Source organism: Solanum lycopersicum, chromosome 10 (genome assembly GCF_036512215.1).
Source record: "Solanum lycopersicum chromosome 10, SLM_r2.1".
Taxonomy (NCBI): Eukaryota; Viridiplantae; Streptophyta; class Magnoliopsida; order Solanales; family Solanaceae; genus Solanum; species Solanum lycopersicum.
The window spans coordinates 20239481-20256511 of NC_090809.1; the positions used below are offsets into that span (position 1 = coordinate 20239481).

Below are 17031 nucleotides of genomic sequence, written 5' to 3' on the forward strand. Positions count from 1 at the left end.
ATGTATAGCAAACTATACATATTTATGTTTGCTATGGAGTGCAATTGTGCAAACATTGATATAACATACAAATAGGAATTTTGTGTTTGCTATATATGAAAGTTGTTCTTAACTATAATGCTAATACCATAGGCAAAAATAGAAGTCTAAGGGGTCGTTTGGTAAAGTGCATAAGAATAATGCAAAATTATGGAAGCATTATTTCTTATACAATGTTTGGTTGATGCATTAGAAATAACAAATCTTGCATAATTTCTATTAGAAAATATGTGTTTACAAATATACCCTTCACACTTCCTTTGCAACAAAGTTCTTTGCTAAAACATCAAAAAAAAAATATGTGCTAAAACACCATTAACTCTTCTTCGTCTATTTTTCAAAATTAATATTAAGTAGATGTACTATTGCGTTAAAATATTTTTATGAAAAGTTGGCAATAATTTTTTAATCAAATATATCGTTACAATAGTAAAATTGTATTAAATTATATTGAAATTAGATACTTTTTTATAAGGAAAAGATACTTAATAGGTCATAAAGTCTATTAAGACACCAAAAAATAAAAGACACCGAAAAACAAATCAAAATAAAAGCAAAAACTTATGACAACAAAGAAAATGAAAAGACTTTTTATGGATAGTTTTGTTATTTAATCTAATGCAAGTATTAAATGTTGTGTATTACTAATACTTAGAATTTCTTGGTATTAATACACAACCTAATACACAATAGAGTGTATAACTGATGCTTGCAATAGTTATACATAGCATGAAAAGTGTACCAAACAAGGTACTACTAATACACATCTAATGCATGCATTATATTTTCTAATACACTCTACCAAACGACCCCTAAGTATGATCATGAAGTCTATTAAGCAGGAAAGCGAGAGAGAACACTCAATTACCACCTAAACTTTTATCTTTATCAACAACTTTCAAACCCTATTTTCTAAGGTAATGTTTTACAAGATACAACATGTCATATCTAATTACATGCCCTCAATACTTCTTTGTCTTATCTCTCTATTTTTCTTGATGCTCACCATTGGCTATCTCTGACACTTCTCTAGTGGAGCAACTACACTTCTCCTCTATACATGTATAAATTATTTCAGGCTCGCTTTTCTCATCTTGTCCACTACGGTAGTCACTCTTACCTTCTTTATGATATCTTCATTCCTAATATTATCTCTCTTAGTATGTCCACACATTCATCTTAACATCCTCATATTATAGGGCAATGGAAATATCATAATATAGTGACTTTGTCTTTAAAGTGTAGTTTCGCACCTTACTCATCATGTTATTGTCACGCCCCGAGCCTACACCCTGGACGTGGCTGACACCAATGACCATTGTTGGCATTGAGAGACCCCTTGGTCTGACTTACTTAACTCAACGAAAGACTTAACTCAGTAAATAGCAAGAATCATTCACACAAGAATATCTTAAAATAAACTGTCTTGGCCAAAGCGACACTCAAGTCTCAAAATAAAAATATCTGAAATAAAGAAGACTCAACTGAACAATCTGACTATCTGTCTATGAAACCTTTAAAAGTACTATGATGAATGTTGGGAAAAACCCACAACATTCTATTAATGAAAATACTGGAAAGCAATAACAAGGATCCTCCTGAATGAAAGGAGGCTCACCAATTGACTCTGAGCTGCTCACTGGATCAATGGTGCGCCTAATGCTGATCCTAATTACCTGCGTCTGCATCATAATACGATCCAGGACAACTGACATCAGTACATTGAATGTACGAGTATGCAAGTTGGAATGCTAACAACACTTAAGCTTGAAATAGAGTAAGAACAAACACGTACCTTGACTCTGCTCAACTCATGGATAACTACTCAATTCAATATAATGCAATTTAAAAGTAATGCGCAATATAAAGAGAACAGTCTGGAACATGCTGAAACTTCTGAATGTATGCAAGATACAATTAACTCTAACATTTATTAAAAATACAAGTAAATTGATATATATAAGAATACAATAACTTTTTTGGGAGTTTCTCTAACTAACAACCATCACTTAAGAGTTATAGTGATGATAAAACGATCTACCTCTCGCTGCCAGTGCATCCTATATCTGACTAATGGTATAAAACCTGAACTGCCTAATGGATCCACTAGTTTACTATGAAAAGGGTTCATCTAAAAAGTATGAACCTTTTCTACTCATAGTGGATACATGATTTATGGGGGGCTGTGAGTTGTATGAACTCCTCCCCATATCGGTGCTCAATACTACTTCCAAATTATGCTGACTCTTATATTTAATAAAAACATACCGATTCTGTGGTTTTGAGATTGGTGCTCAAGATACTTAGCTCAAACATATCTTGGAAATCATAGTTCCCCTGCTTGCTTCTTTTAGAAAGCTATAGTTCTTTTCTGAAACCTCCTTGGAAATCAAAGTTTCCTTTCTTGTTAAATGTTAAAACATTTTAAGTCTCTTTGGAAATACTTATTCCTCATATACATTACAACAAAAGAAGTTCAAATTACTTTTTACTTAGCTTGAAACTTGAGCCTTAAAACAAAGTTAAAATGTTTAAATAAGACTCATGAAAACCTTTAAAAACTTTACATTGCTTACTTCTTGAATTTAGACTTCACTCTTAACTTCCTTGACTTTGATCTTAACTTTTCTTGAATTGTATAATGAATTCAAGGATCATGATCTCAAGTTTATGGATGATTTCATGATGCTAAGATGTACTTTAGAGTGTTGAAATCAACTAGGAATAAAGGTACATCACTTAGGAACTTGTACAAAAAGATAGGGAAAAATGAGATCTCCGGGTGATGCTGGTTCTCTAAGAGGCACGGGGCCCCAGAGCCTGACAGATAGAGACTATCCTAAGGGGCTCTGGATAGCGTGTTGGCCAGGCTCTGTTAGACAGAGGCTTCGCAGAGGGACTCTGGCAAACACGGTATTCCAGGGCTTGTCAGACGGGATTTTTGATTTTTTATCTCCGATTTTCAATTCTAAACCTTCTAAACTCCCATGGATCTCACCCAAACACTTATGATCACTAAAATCCTCAATACCCAATAGTTAGACTCGTAAAACAGTCCGAAAACATGAAATCAAACAACCAAAGGTATACTACAACTCGATCAATAAGAATTCAATGATTTTTTCATCAAAACTTCAATAGTCATCATTCATCTACTCTAATTCGTTGAATTAAACATATTGTTGTGTGGGTGGAAGAACCCTTAACAGAATGATCCTACATACCTTAAAAGAATCACCCCCGATGAAACTCACTAAGCGATCTTGGCGAAATCTTGGTTTTTTTTTATCTTTTCTCCTTCTTCTCTTCTCTTTCTCCCAAGCACTAAGCGTATTCAATATTCTAAAAACTGACTTAAGGCTTAATTTTACCCCTATCAAACCCTAAAAACAAATTAGGATATAGTAGGATGAAAAGACCACTTTACCCTTACTAAAATCCGCATTGAATTTTCCTCAATCCAACAACCCAACTTCCGATAGGCATATCTCCCTCATACGATATCGAAAATGTGTAAACTTGGTTGGTTAGAAAGATCCCTTTAAGGGATTTCCAACAATATAAAAAACTGGACCCAACTCATCCTGAGCTACAAGTTATGGCCGTTTGAAATTGACCAAAAACTTACTTTTACACTTGGAAATTTTCCAGATTTCTCCTATTCTTACCAAAAATAACTATTCTTAGTTTTTTTGTTTAATCCTAGTTATTTCGGTTTGCGATATATTATTATTATGACAATGTGTCTTCACCTATAACTTTAATCTTTTGATAATGTGATTTCTTGACTAAACAACACTTCATCTCATACAATATATTCACTCTAACCATTACTTTGTAGAACTTACATAACATTTTTTGCGATACCTTTTTATCATAGAAGACTCTGGATTGAGCCTCCATTTTGCGATCATGCACCAACACAATAGGTGACATTATTGATATCCTCATTACCATAAATTAAATAACCCAAATATACTCGCAACATCCTCTCTTCAACGGATGACCTGAGCATTAAGGCTTATTTCCGCGCCAATTCAATGCATAAAATCACTAAACTTACACTTCAAGTATTCAATTTTGACTGTGAATAATATTGTAAAAGATTATGAAGATTAAAATTCTACAATCTATAAAACATATTGACATAAAAAATGTTCATCAAGTGAAAAGTGAAATGATGTATCTTGATAAGTGTAATTTTATTTGACTTGCAGTCTAGACACTAGAAGATGTCATAAATTGAATGTTGTCACCTGAAAAAACTGATTTAAAAGAAATTCAAATTTTTGAAAACTTGTTTATAATCCTCATGTGGATTAAATGAAGAATATTTTATACTATTATGAAAGTTGATAACTTGAATTGGAACTATTAGTTTCAAAATATAATGAATTATTTGCTTAAAGAAGTTGAAGTGGAAACTTTTTGGATATTTTTGATCCTAAATAGATGATTTATAAAAAGAGAAAGCATTGAAACATAATTCACCAAATCTTTTTACATACATAAGCTCTCAAGAATGGTGATATCAACGTGCAACAAATTTGCTCGAGTAATCATATGATTGATTTATTCATCAAGTTTGTACTAATTATAACTTTTCAGGTTATGTTGCACACGCTTGGAATATAAAGATTCAAGTCATTGGATTTATGATCTCATTCAGGGGAGTTAATACCTGAAGTACTTTTTTTCTCTCGCAAGGTTTTGTCCCGTTGGATTTTTCTTGTAAGGTTTCTCATGAAACATTAAAAATGTGTATTATTAGACATGTGTATTCTTTTTTCTATTCTAGAAGTTTTTTGTGTAGATTTTTATCTAATAAGATTTGAACACAACATACAATCTATCAAATAGACATTCAAGGGGAATATTATAAATATATTTGAATGTGAATGTCTATTTATAGAGATTCCTTTGAGAGAAGTTAGGAATCCTAGTTGGAAACTAAATCAATTTTCTCCAATAAATAAAGAACTTTTCCTACATTGAAATGATTTTGTAGGTATACCTCAATTTCTAAATATTATTCAAGATGAATAAGAAGTTCCTCTCTTCTGTACTACTTTATTTTTTTTCATTTTATGTAGTTTTATAACTAATTATAATCGCATGTCTAAAGTTTTGCACTGTTAAATTTTACGAGTGTTTTGAAACAAGATGCAAAATTTTTTCTTAATTGTTTCTATTTTAGTGAGCGTACACTCGATTTTTGATATTCACATTGAAGCCTTGAAAGACACATTACAGAATCCATTCTAAGAATTTTATAAATAACGCTTCCAATAAAATTTAATTAATTTAAGAGTAAAATAATTTATCATTACACCACAACTCATATTAATATCTCAAAAAGAATTATTTGGATTCTTCTTTGACTATAATCCAAAAGCCTCTTAATTCTCTAATTGACTAGACCTTAATTAGTCATTATATGATTCTTAATATTTATAAGGAAAACTTACGTAAATATACCATATTAAGAAAATATTTATTATTTATAACAATAATAATTTTTTCACTAAATCACTTTTAATACATTTATAATACAATTTTAATACATATTACAAAGAACAAATTATTATTCACCTATAATACATGTTTTATTGATAGATAATACATTAATCATACGTTTTAATACACTTATAATTCAATATGTCAATTTCTTATCAAACAAACATAATAAATTTTTAAAAGAAGTTATAATACATATATATTGCATACATAATTCACTGTTAATGCATATTACAGATTTAACATAATATTAGTGTAGTCACTTAACATTTATTAAATATAAATTTATAAAGTTGTTCGGATTATATTAAATTAATGAATATATAGTCCAAATAAATATTTTGGATTAATATAATTGATTTAATTATTTTAATTCAATAAATATAAATTTAATTAAAACCCGCTTCATAAAGCCCATATGATATTTCACTTAAATCTGATTGGCCAAAGGGAATCCTGTTTCAATAGCAACTCCTTTATTCTAAAACTATAAATAGGGGTCTCATAATTCATAAAAAGATAACCAAAAAAAATTCTATACAAGAAGCTAGAGAAAGCTTGTGGATCAAAAGCCATAAATTTCTCCACAAGTTCAAGAATTCAAGTGTTCAAGTTCAAGATATGACGAAGTGAAGATCAAGTTCAAGAACAATCAAGATCAAGACCACCGAATTCAAGATCAAGCTCCAAGCCGTTGAATTCAACTAGAAAGTCAAGATCAAGATAAAGTTCAATTCAACTAGAAAGTCATAAATTTTTGAACTTGATCTTGACTTCTTCAAATCATGAACTTGAACAGTTAAATTCTTGAATTCTTGAACTTGTACAGGAATTTATGACTTTTGATCCACGAGCTTTCTCTCGCTTCTTGTTTAGAATTCTTGGTCCTCTTTTTTGAATTATGAGACCCTTATTTATATTTTAGAATAGATGAGTTGCGATTACAACAGGACTCTATTCGGCCAATCAGATTTAAGTGAAACATCATATGGGCTTTATGAACTGGACTTTAATTAAATTTATATTTATTGAATTCAAATAATCAAATCAATTATATTAAAAAACTTCTTTGGATTAATATATTCATTAATTTAATATAATCCGAACAACTTTATAAATTTATTTTAAATAAAAATTTTAAGTGACTATAAATGCTCCCTTTTTCAAGTATTATCGAGATATTTTATCTTTCAAAGACTAGGCTTAAGAATTTGAAGACTTCAACTTGAACACCTGGAGATTCTTAAGACTTTATCTTGAATCAATTTATTCATAAGGGTATGCCCCATTGAGTCACTAATATTCGCTGCAAGTCTGAAGTTTTATGAATGATTACTCATAGTTTTAACTCATACAACAGATCAAGTGGGAACATTTATTTTCTTGACACTCATGCAATTGAACATAAAATATGGTTCTAAGTGGCTACGTACCTCAATGAAGAGGACCAAGCCACAACGTAATTCTGGAGGAGTGAGTGATTTTTTTTGTTGTGCCGTACACAATTTATACTCTTGTGGTTTAAGAGTAACATGCAGCTTAGGCTCTTACCTTAAGAAGCATTTTAAATCAAAAATTTAGCTCAAATTTAAAGAGCTTTATGATATACAGTTTAGACTCATGTCTCAAGGATCCTTTTAACTCGATAATTTAACTTAAATTTGAATATTTAAGGGACATACAGTTTAAGCTCGTGTTTCAAGGAGCATTTCAACTTGAAGATTTAACTCAAACTTGAAGATTTAAGTGACATACAATTTAAGCTCGTGTTTCAACGAGCATTTCAACTTGAAGATTTAATTCTAACTTGAAGATTTAAGTGACATATAGTTTAAGTTCATATTTCAAGGAGCATTTTAACTTGAAGATTTAACTCAAACTTGAAGATTTAAGTGACATACGTTTAAGCTCGTGTTTCAAGGAGCATTTCAACTTGAAGATTTAACTCTAACTTAAAGATTTATGTGACATATAGTTTAAGCTCGTATTTCAAGGATCATTTCAACTTGAAGATGTAAGTCAAACTTTAAGATTTAAGTGATATATAGTTAAGCTCGTGTTTCAAGCAACTTGAAGATTTAAGTGATGCACAATTTAAGCTTGTATTTCAAGGAGCCTTTCAAATTGATATTTAAGTCAAACTTTAAGATTTAATTGACATACAATTTAAGCTCATGTTTCAAGGAGCATTATAACTTTCAATTTAAGCTCATGCGTTAAGGAGCATCTAGATATACATTGACTCTTCAAAGTCATCTTCGAATGCAGACTTGCCCCCATTTCGGAGTTCTATATCTTCATCTTCATGAGGTCCATAAACAGGAGATTGTTGATATTCTCATAAAGTCATGCTCAATTCCATTTCATGTGCACGAGTTTCTAACTCTTCGAATGTATTGGGCTTTAATCCTTTCAAAATATAGTGAAGACCCCGATTCATACCTTTGATACACATTTCAATGCTACAAATTTCACTAAGGCAATCTTTGCAGTTGAGGTTCAGACTTCTCCGGCGATTAATAAAGTCAACAACTAACTCATCTTCACCTTGACGAACCTTCATAAATTTCATCATACTAATGACACGTTTTGTGCTATAGAAGCAATTAAGGAACTCTTGGTCTATACGCTCCCAACTATCTATAGAGTTAGGTTCAAGATCTGTGTACCAATCAAAGGCATTTTCTCTGAGACATCGAATAAACTCTTTAATAAGATAATCATCATACGTCCCAGTAGCATTGTAAGTATCGATAAAGTGCGGTATATGTTGTTTGGAATTTCCATTGCCATCAACTTGTTTAAGCTTAGGAGGTATATAACCCTAAAACGTTTTAAAGTTATCAATCCTTTGTATATATGGCTTTGCATATATGGTAGAATATTTGGATGAAGAGTCAGATTTGTCTTCGATAGCCTCTATGATAAAGTTCTTTAACTTATCAATTGGAATCAAACCTTTCTGAGATATGAATCTCTTTGATCTTTGTTTGTTTTACGCATGACACTTCTTTGTCTTGAATTTTAGAAAGCTTCAGAGGTGATTGACTTGATCTTCTTTCAATCATGTTACCCGTCTTATTTGTTAGCTTGGAAAGTTTAGCATTTTCTTCGTGTGCACACTTTGTCAGGCCTTCAATTGCTTTAGTTAATCTTGCTAGTTGTTCTTTTCTAGTGGAAGACATTTTGATGTTCTTGATACTTGAAAAGTTGAGATGAGAGGTAGAGATGGTCCCACTGGGCGTGCCAGAATTTGTTTGCAACAAATTTTAAACATATGGAAAACAAACAAACCATATAAATAAAATATGAAGAAAACATGATTTTCTTGATAAATATTGTGGGTACAATTTTGTTGATCCCTTGATTCTACTCTCCTAAGATTTATCCATGATTCGAGGGCCGTTGGTGACGTATTTCTCGAACTAGGATGATTTAGATTTGACCTCTCTATATGAATAATCCATCAATTAATTGCAGATTATTCGAGATCTTGATCTCTTTATAGAATTTCCGAGATGCCTTTTAAGGGAATTTAGTACCCTTTATATAGGCATAAACTAGGGTTTATGGTTAAGTATCTTCCAAGAATTCTTATTTGAGTTGAACACAATTTGTAGAGTCCCAACTAGAATTGAGAGCATCTTATAAAGTCCCACAAAATTTTAATGTCTACAAATTTCCCCTGCTTCAAGGCTTGACGAAGTGTAGATTTGATGAAAAGCAAAGACGAGGCTTGAAGTACTCATTCTTCCACCTTTGCAGCTTCAGAGTTTCAAGCATCCAAGAATATTAAAATGTCTTCCACCATAGAAGAACAACTATCAAGCTTAACCAAAGCAATTGAAGGCCCGACAAAGTGCGCACACAAACAAGATGCTAAACTTTCGAAGCTAACAACTAAGATGGATAACATGATTGAAAAAAAATCAAGTCAATCACCTTTAAAGCTATCTAAAATTAAATATGAAGGAGAGTCTTGCGTAAAGCAAAAAAAGATAAAAAAGATTCATATCTCAGCTGCAGGTTTGTTTCCAATCGGTCAATTAAAAAACTTTATCGTAGAGGCCATCGAAGATAAATCTGAGTCTTCATTCAAATTTTATCCAATATATACAAAGCCATATACACAAAAAAAATTGATAACTTGAAATTTTTTTAGGGTTATCAACCTCCTAATCTTCAACAATTTGATAGCAAAGGAAATCCCAAATAATATATAGCGCACTTTATTGAGATTTGCAATGCTGCTGGACGTATGGTGATTATCTTGTTAAAGAGTTCATTCAATCACTCAGAGAAAATACCTTTGATTGGTACACAGATCTATAAATAGTTAAGAGCGATTAGATCAAGAGTTCCTTAATCATTTCTATAGCACGAGATGTGTCGTTAGTATGATCAAACTTACAAAGGACCGTCAAGGTGAAGATGAGTCAGTTGTTGACTTTATCAATCGCTGGAAAAGTCTAAGCCTCAATTGCAAAGATCACCTTAGTGAAATTTCTAGCATTGAAATGTGCATCGAAGGTATGAATTAAGGTCTTCACTACATTTTGCAAGGCTTAAAGCCTAATACATTCGACGAACTCGTGCACATGACATGGAATTAAGCATGACTTTAAGAGAAGACCAACAATCTACTGTCTATGGATCTCATGAAGGTGAAGATACAGAAGAACTCCAAAATGGAGGCAAATCTGCATCAAAAGATGACTGTGAAGAGTCAATGTATATCTAGACGCTCCTTAACGCATGAGCTTAACCTGCAAGATACAATGCTCCTTGAAACATGAGACTAAACTGTATGTCAATTAAATCTTCAAGTTGAAATGCTCCTTGAAAAACGAGCTTAAATTGTATGTCACCTAAATCTTAAAGTTTGACTTAAATCTTCAAGTTGAAATGCTCCTTGAAATATGAGCTTAAATTGTATCTTAAATCTTCAAGTTTGAGTTAGATCATCGAGTTGAAATGCTCCTTCAGAGACGAGCCTAAACTGTATATCATAAAACTCTTTAAATTTGAGTTAAATCTTTAAATTAAAATGCTTCTTGAAACACGAGCTTAAACGGTATGTCATTTAGATCTTCAGTTGAAATGCTCCTTGAAACACAAGCTTAAACTGTATCACTCAAAAATTTAAGTTTGAGTTAGATCATTGAGTTTAAATGCTCCTTCAGACACGAGTCTAAATTGTATATCATAAAACTCTTTAAATTTGAGCTAAATCTTCAAGTTAAAATGCTCCTTAAGGCACGAGCCTAAACTGTATATCTTAAAGCTCTTTAAATTTGAGTTAAATCTTTAAGTTAAAATGCTCTTTAAGGTACAAGCCTAAATTGCGTGTCACTCATGGACAACAAGAGTATAAACAGTGTACGACATAACAACAAAAAAATAAAAAAAATCACTTACTCCTCCATAATTACATTGTGACTTGATCCTTTTTATTGAGGTAAGTAGGCACTTAGAACTATATTCTAAGTTCAGTTGCATGAGTGTCAAGAAACCAAAAGTTCCCACTTGATCTGTTAGATGAGTTAAGGCTATGAGTACGTTTTCATAAAACTTCACACTTGCACCAAATGGTGGTGACTCAATGGGGGAAAATCCTTATGAATAAAATTATTTCAAGATGAAGTCTTCAAATCTCATAGTATGCAAGTTGAAGTCTTCAAATTCGTCAAGCTTAGTCTTTGAAAGATAAAATATCTCGACAAGACTTGAAAAAGGGGGCATTTATAGTCACTTAAAATTTATTAAATATAAATTTATAAAGTTGTTTGGATTATATTAAATTAATGAATATATTAGTTCAAATAAATACTATGATATTTAACTTAAATCTGATTGGCCGAACGGAGTCCTGTTTCAATCGCAACTCCTCTATTCTAAAGCTATTAATAGGGGTCTTATAGTTCAGGAAAAAAAAGGACCAAAAGAATTCTAAACAAGAGATTAGAGAAAGCTCGTGGATCAAAAATCATAAATTTCTCTACAAGTTCAAGAATTCAAGTGTTCAAGTTCAAGATTTGAAGAAGTCAAGATCAAGTTCAAGAACGATCAAGATCAAGACCACCAAATGGAAGATCAAGCTCCAAGTCCTTGAATTCAACTAGAAATTCAAGGTCAAGATAAAGTTCAAGTCAATATCAAGATAAAGTCCACGTATAAATTTCAAGTCTAAGATCAAGTTCAAGAACGATCAAAATCAAAACTATCGAATTCAAGATCAAGCTCCAAGACCTTGAATTCAACTAGAAAGTCAAGATTAAGATCAAGTCCAAATATAAGTTCAAGTTCAAGAAGAATCAAGATCAAGACCATCGGATTCAAGATCAAGCTCCAAACCCTTGAATTCAGCTAGAAAGTCAAGATCAAGATAAAGTTCAAGTCAAGATCAAGTTCAAGTCTAAGTCCAAGTCCAAGTCGAAGATTAAGTTCAAGAACAATCAAGATCAAGATCACCGGATTCAAGATCAAGCTTCAAGCCCTTGAATTCAACTTGAAAGTCAAGATCAAAATCAAGATAGAGATCAAGATCAAGATAAATCCCAAGTTCAAGATTAAACTTTAAATTCCTTTAAATTATATTTGAAAAGGCGAATTCAGAAAAATCATAGAGATTGTAACACTCGCACTTGAAATAATAAATCGATTGTTGCTATAATTTTTTATTCTTGATTATTGTTTTTTCGACGTGAATTTTACTATCTATAATTATTATAAATGATAATAATAAAAAATGTCGCTAAAATAAGTTATTATTTATTAAAAGATACCAATCGAAGTAATTTTTCCTATTCATAATGGCTGGACTGTTGCATATCTTTTTCATTTGTCTTGATGATTCTTTAATAATATTTCCTCTATTAATTTCTCAATTACTAAGAGACATTATGGCTACAAAAGGAACTTTGATTGGCTGATGTTGTGGCCAACAATTTGCTTATTGATCTTTCTTATACAAAAGGTCGAGCAAGCTTGGTGATACATTTATTGTTTTATTTATTTTAATTTATAGGGATAATGTTCAAGTACCCCCTCAACCTATGTTCGAAATCTCAGAGACACACTTATACTATACTAAGGTCCTATCACCTTTCTGAACTTATTTTATTAATAATTTTTTACCCCTGTTTAGCTTACGTGACACTATCTTGTGGGCCCAATGATGGTTGACTTTTTTTTCGAACTAGTGCCACGTAGGCTAAAAAGGGGAAGAAAATTACATATAAAATAAGTTCAGTGGGGTAATAGGACCTTAGTATAGTATAAGTGTGTCTCTGAGATTTCAGGCATAAGTTGAGGAGTACTTAGGTATTTTCCCTAATTTATATGATATTGATAAAATTAAGAAATTAATCAATTTTTTAGCGTTAATTATTTTTACAATACTTTTAATGTACTTTTCAAATAATGTTTGTGACACATGTGATATTTTTTTATTATTGTAATTTATCATATTTTTAACGTTATTTTTAAATTAATATATTTTATTCACTCTATCACAACTTATGTGACACATATGAAATTTGAAATTCAATCAAATATGTTTTTTTTTAAAATTATTTAAGTTGTTAATTATTGTGAATTATAATACTTTTAATTTAATACTATCTTCGTTCGATATTGTTTGTCATGGTTTTAGAGTCAAACTATAAAAATTTGATTAATATTTTAAGATGAATTTTTTCATCATATTAATATGCAAAAAATTGTAACTTATAGTACTTTTCATATAGTTTTAGAATATCTAATTTTTTTCTAAGATATTAAATTGATGTGATCTAATTTACCTTTGAAAATTAGTCAAATTGACTTTTGATAAGCACAACATGACAAACAATTCCGAACGGAGAGAATAATTTTTAAATAATATATGCTATTTTCTTTGTCCAAATTTACATGACACATGTGAATAATTTAAGTTTTAATTTTGTTACCATTAACTTAATTTTCAAATGATATATATAATTTCTTTTGTCCTAATTCATATGATATATGTGAAATTTTGAGAGTTAATCATATTTTAACATGTTTTTCAAATATTATAAATTGTTTATTATTATAATTTACGTTACTGGTAATGTATTTTTCAAATAAAATATTTTACTCTTAGTCCACTTATACCGTACAAGTGAAATTGAAAGTTGAACAAATCTTTAATATTTTAAGTTGTTTTTTAGTATTATTTTTGTAAAATATATGACATATAAAAATAAAAGAAAAATATATATATTAAAATGAATTGAATACTAAATATAAATGGAGAAAATTAAATGAGAAAGGCAAATCAATCAATTGACAAGCTGAGCCTAAGCACTTCAACATGAATAAAGATTTTGTCAAATATAATTAGTTCAAGTAATATTTAATAGACTTATGAATTCATGTCATTTGTGTTATAGAATAATTTATTATATATTCATTATAGTAATAAAAATGATAAAATTATCAACTTTTTTATTTTTTAAAACTATCAAATAAAGAAATTAAGCATACCCAAACTAGTATTTACAAAAAAAATAATTAAAATTGACGGGAATAAGCGAATTTCCTGAATTTTTACCCACCAAACTTCTTCGGATTAACTTCATACATGCTTTCTCCAAATTTTGAAGCAATCTTCAAAAATAGATCAAACTTAAAAACACCATTGATTTCTAATATAAAAATTCAACTGAAGAACATATAATACATTTTTTAAAAAAAATTAAAATTATTTGGAGGTTTTCAAATATTTATAAAAATATATTTTATCGTATCACAAATCACCTTAAATCTAAGAAGCTGAGTCGGTGGGTTGGTCCGGGTGGAGAGAAAAAAAAAAAGAATTGAACTGAAAAAATTCTATAGGTATAGATTTGATGAATCAAAAAGAATGTGAAATAAAGATACCAGTCAATAGAGAACCTTTTCTTTTTTACGATTATGAATGTTTTAGGGAATAGAAAAACTTGAAAAAAAAAATATTGGCCTTCTTTTTTTATTTTCAGTATTCTGCAACTTTCACATAGCTTTTGCCTATCTCGATAATGTTTTATTTGGGGAGGACACTATTAGCTCGAAAATAAATAGTAGTAAAAAGAATTCGTTTTGAACAATAGGTGTCTTTCACATCCAGCTATAACAATCAGTAATTTTTTAATTTCTAAATGGCAGTTCCAAAAAAACGCACTTCGACCTCAAAAAAGCGTATTCGTAAAAATATTTGGAAAAGGAAGGGGTATTGGGTAGCATTAAAGGCTTTTTCTCTTCAAAAGTGTCGAATTTTAAATTAATTTAATTTAAAAAATTCAATACAAGTAGAGGTTTGACAGGTAAAAAAGTCGGAAAGTCCGCATATTTTTGCCAATTTTATTTTTTCCTTGAAAGTATTAGGTAGAATACACTTAATTATTTTATTTGATATTTTATAAAATAAAAATAATTGACGACTTTATTATTTTATTTATTAAGATGAGTATATAATATAAATAGATCTTAATCATAAATTATTTTATGATATACATGACATGAATCTATAAAATCATTAAACATTACTTAACCTAATTATACTTGAGCAGATATTTATCCACTCAACATTCCGTCTTATATTATAGAAGTGAAGTCACAAACTCTCGACTCCTTTTCTTTTGGTAAAAGAGATATAAACATTAAGTTCTTTCTTCATATTTTATTGGTGTGTTGAGTTTTTTGCTTTAATTTTCTTTTGGTTAGATTTTGGCTTCTAATTTTATATTAAAAGAATTTTTTTTCAAAATATGAAATACATTTAAATAAAATATCTTTTAACATATTTCAATTTATAAAAAGTTACTTATAAAATTTATAATAAAATATTTTCTGTAATATTTCAACCGGTGATTCTCAATTGAGTTTTTCCTTAAACGGGTGCACTGATGAGGAAGTTGCTGAAAAATTTAATACAAATGATTAGGTTGATATATTCAACAAAAAAGGATATGATTAGGGGTGTCAAAAATGAACTCAAATATAGGTAATCCGTCAAAAATTTTAAAGGTCAGTCTCAAGACAATTTGAATTAATTTAAATTTCACTCATTCAAGCATTACCCATTTGATGAGAAATATCAATTCATGTTTTAAAACTTTATATTTAGATATATTTCTATATTTAAGATTGAATTATTATTTATTTTACATCTTTTAGAGTTTATCTATTCATTTGTTATTTTTTTAAAAAAAATTGAACTAAAATTCAATTGTGATTGTAAAAGTTAAATTATTGAGATTAATCGAGTCAAATTGGGCGGGTCAAGACCTAACCCATTTTTTAGTCATTTAAGCCCAAAGTAAACTTGAATGGGTCAAGACCTAACCCAACTTCTATTTCAATCTAATTTAATAATCTCAATTAAGTCCAACCCGTCTATTTGACACCCCTAAATCTGATAATTAAAGAGAAAAATTGTGTCCAAGAATTCAGGTTAATAAATATAAATTAAGGTTTAATTATACCAATAAATTAAATCAATTCATATATGTTAGATAATTTAATATTATTATATTAATAGATAACTTTTTAAAAAGAATTCCATGCGTTTAATCGCTAGTTTAAGAGTTTTTCGTAAAAAAGATAACCAAACATTAAAATTACGTAATATATATATATATATATATATATTTTTTTTTTTGAAATAAATATATTTTTAAATGGCGGGGGAGTGAAATGAGAAATGAAAAAAATAAGTAGTGGATTCAAAGTTTACGATTAGTTCAAAGTTCAAGCACCAAATATGTTGAATTAGTCAAAGTTTCTCCACCACATGTTCTTTGGATAATACCTTTGACGTGTACCCCTTTTTCTTTATTGATTTTACTTGCATTATTGTTGTGTTTTTAAAAAAAGTATAAACGTGGGTGCCACCAATTTTAGAGACTTGTATTTATTAGCATCACACACAATTTAACATGTAGCAAATTTTGGAATTATCAAGAGGCTAGAAGTAAGTATCATGTCAAGATGTCTGCTTTTAATAAAGGGTATTAGTGTAATAATTATACATGCTTCAAAAGAATCTAACCGTCATATTTCCTTTATTTTATTTTATGTGATCAATTTTTACGGTTCATCTCAAAAAATCTGCTTTACTATAATTAAATAAAATCTATCATAAGTTTTAAAAGTTTTTTTAAATAAAAAAATATTACATAGAATTAAAAAAAAGAAGCATAAAGTATGGCTGAATATTAATTAGTATTTTTGTTTTATATAAGAAATAATAATTGTCTTTTCATGATTCTTTAGATTATATATATTTCTTTTTTATCAAATGAATATGTGTTGGTCGACAGTAAATGAGATTGCATTTAAATTAGTGTAAAATATTAGTTTAAACGATAAATAATAAATTAGTGTATAATATTAACTTAAAAAGAAATAAAAAAAGAATGTAAAAATTTGGTAATATATTGTAAAATTTAAGAACAAAAGAAGCAAAACAGA

General features: G+C 29.4%; 1 pseudogene; it reads left to right on the plus strand.

The window, feature by feature from the left end:
* The first annotated feature begins 2808 nt into the window (after nt 1-2808).
* LOC101252069 (transcription factor TCP11-like) overlaps nt 2809-17031 on the plus strand; it is a 43888-nt pseudogene continuing 29665 nt past the window's right edge.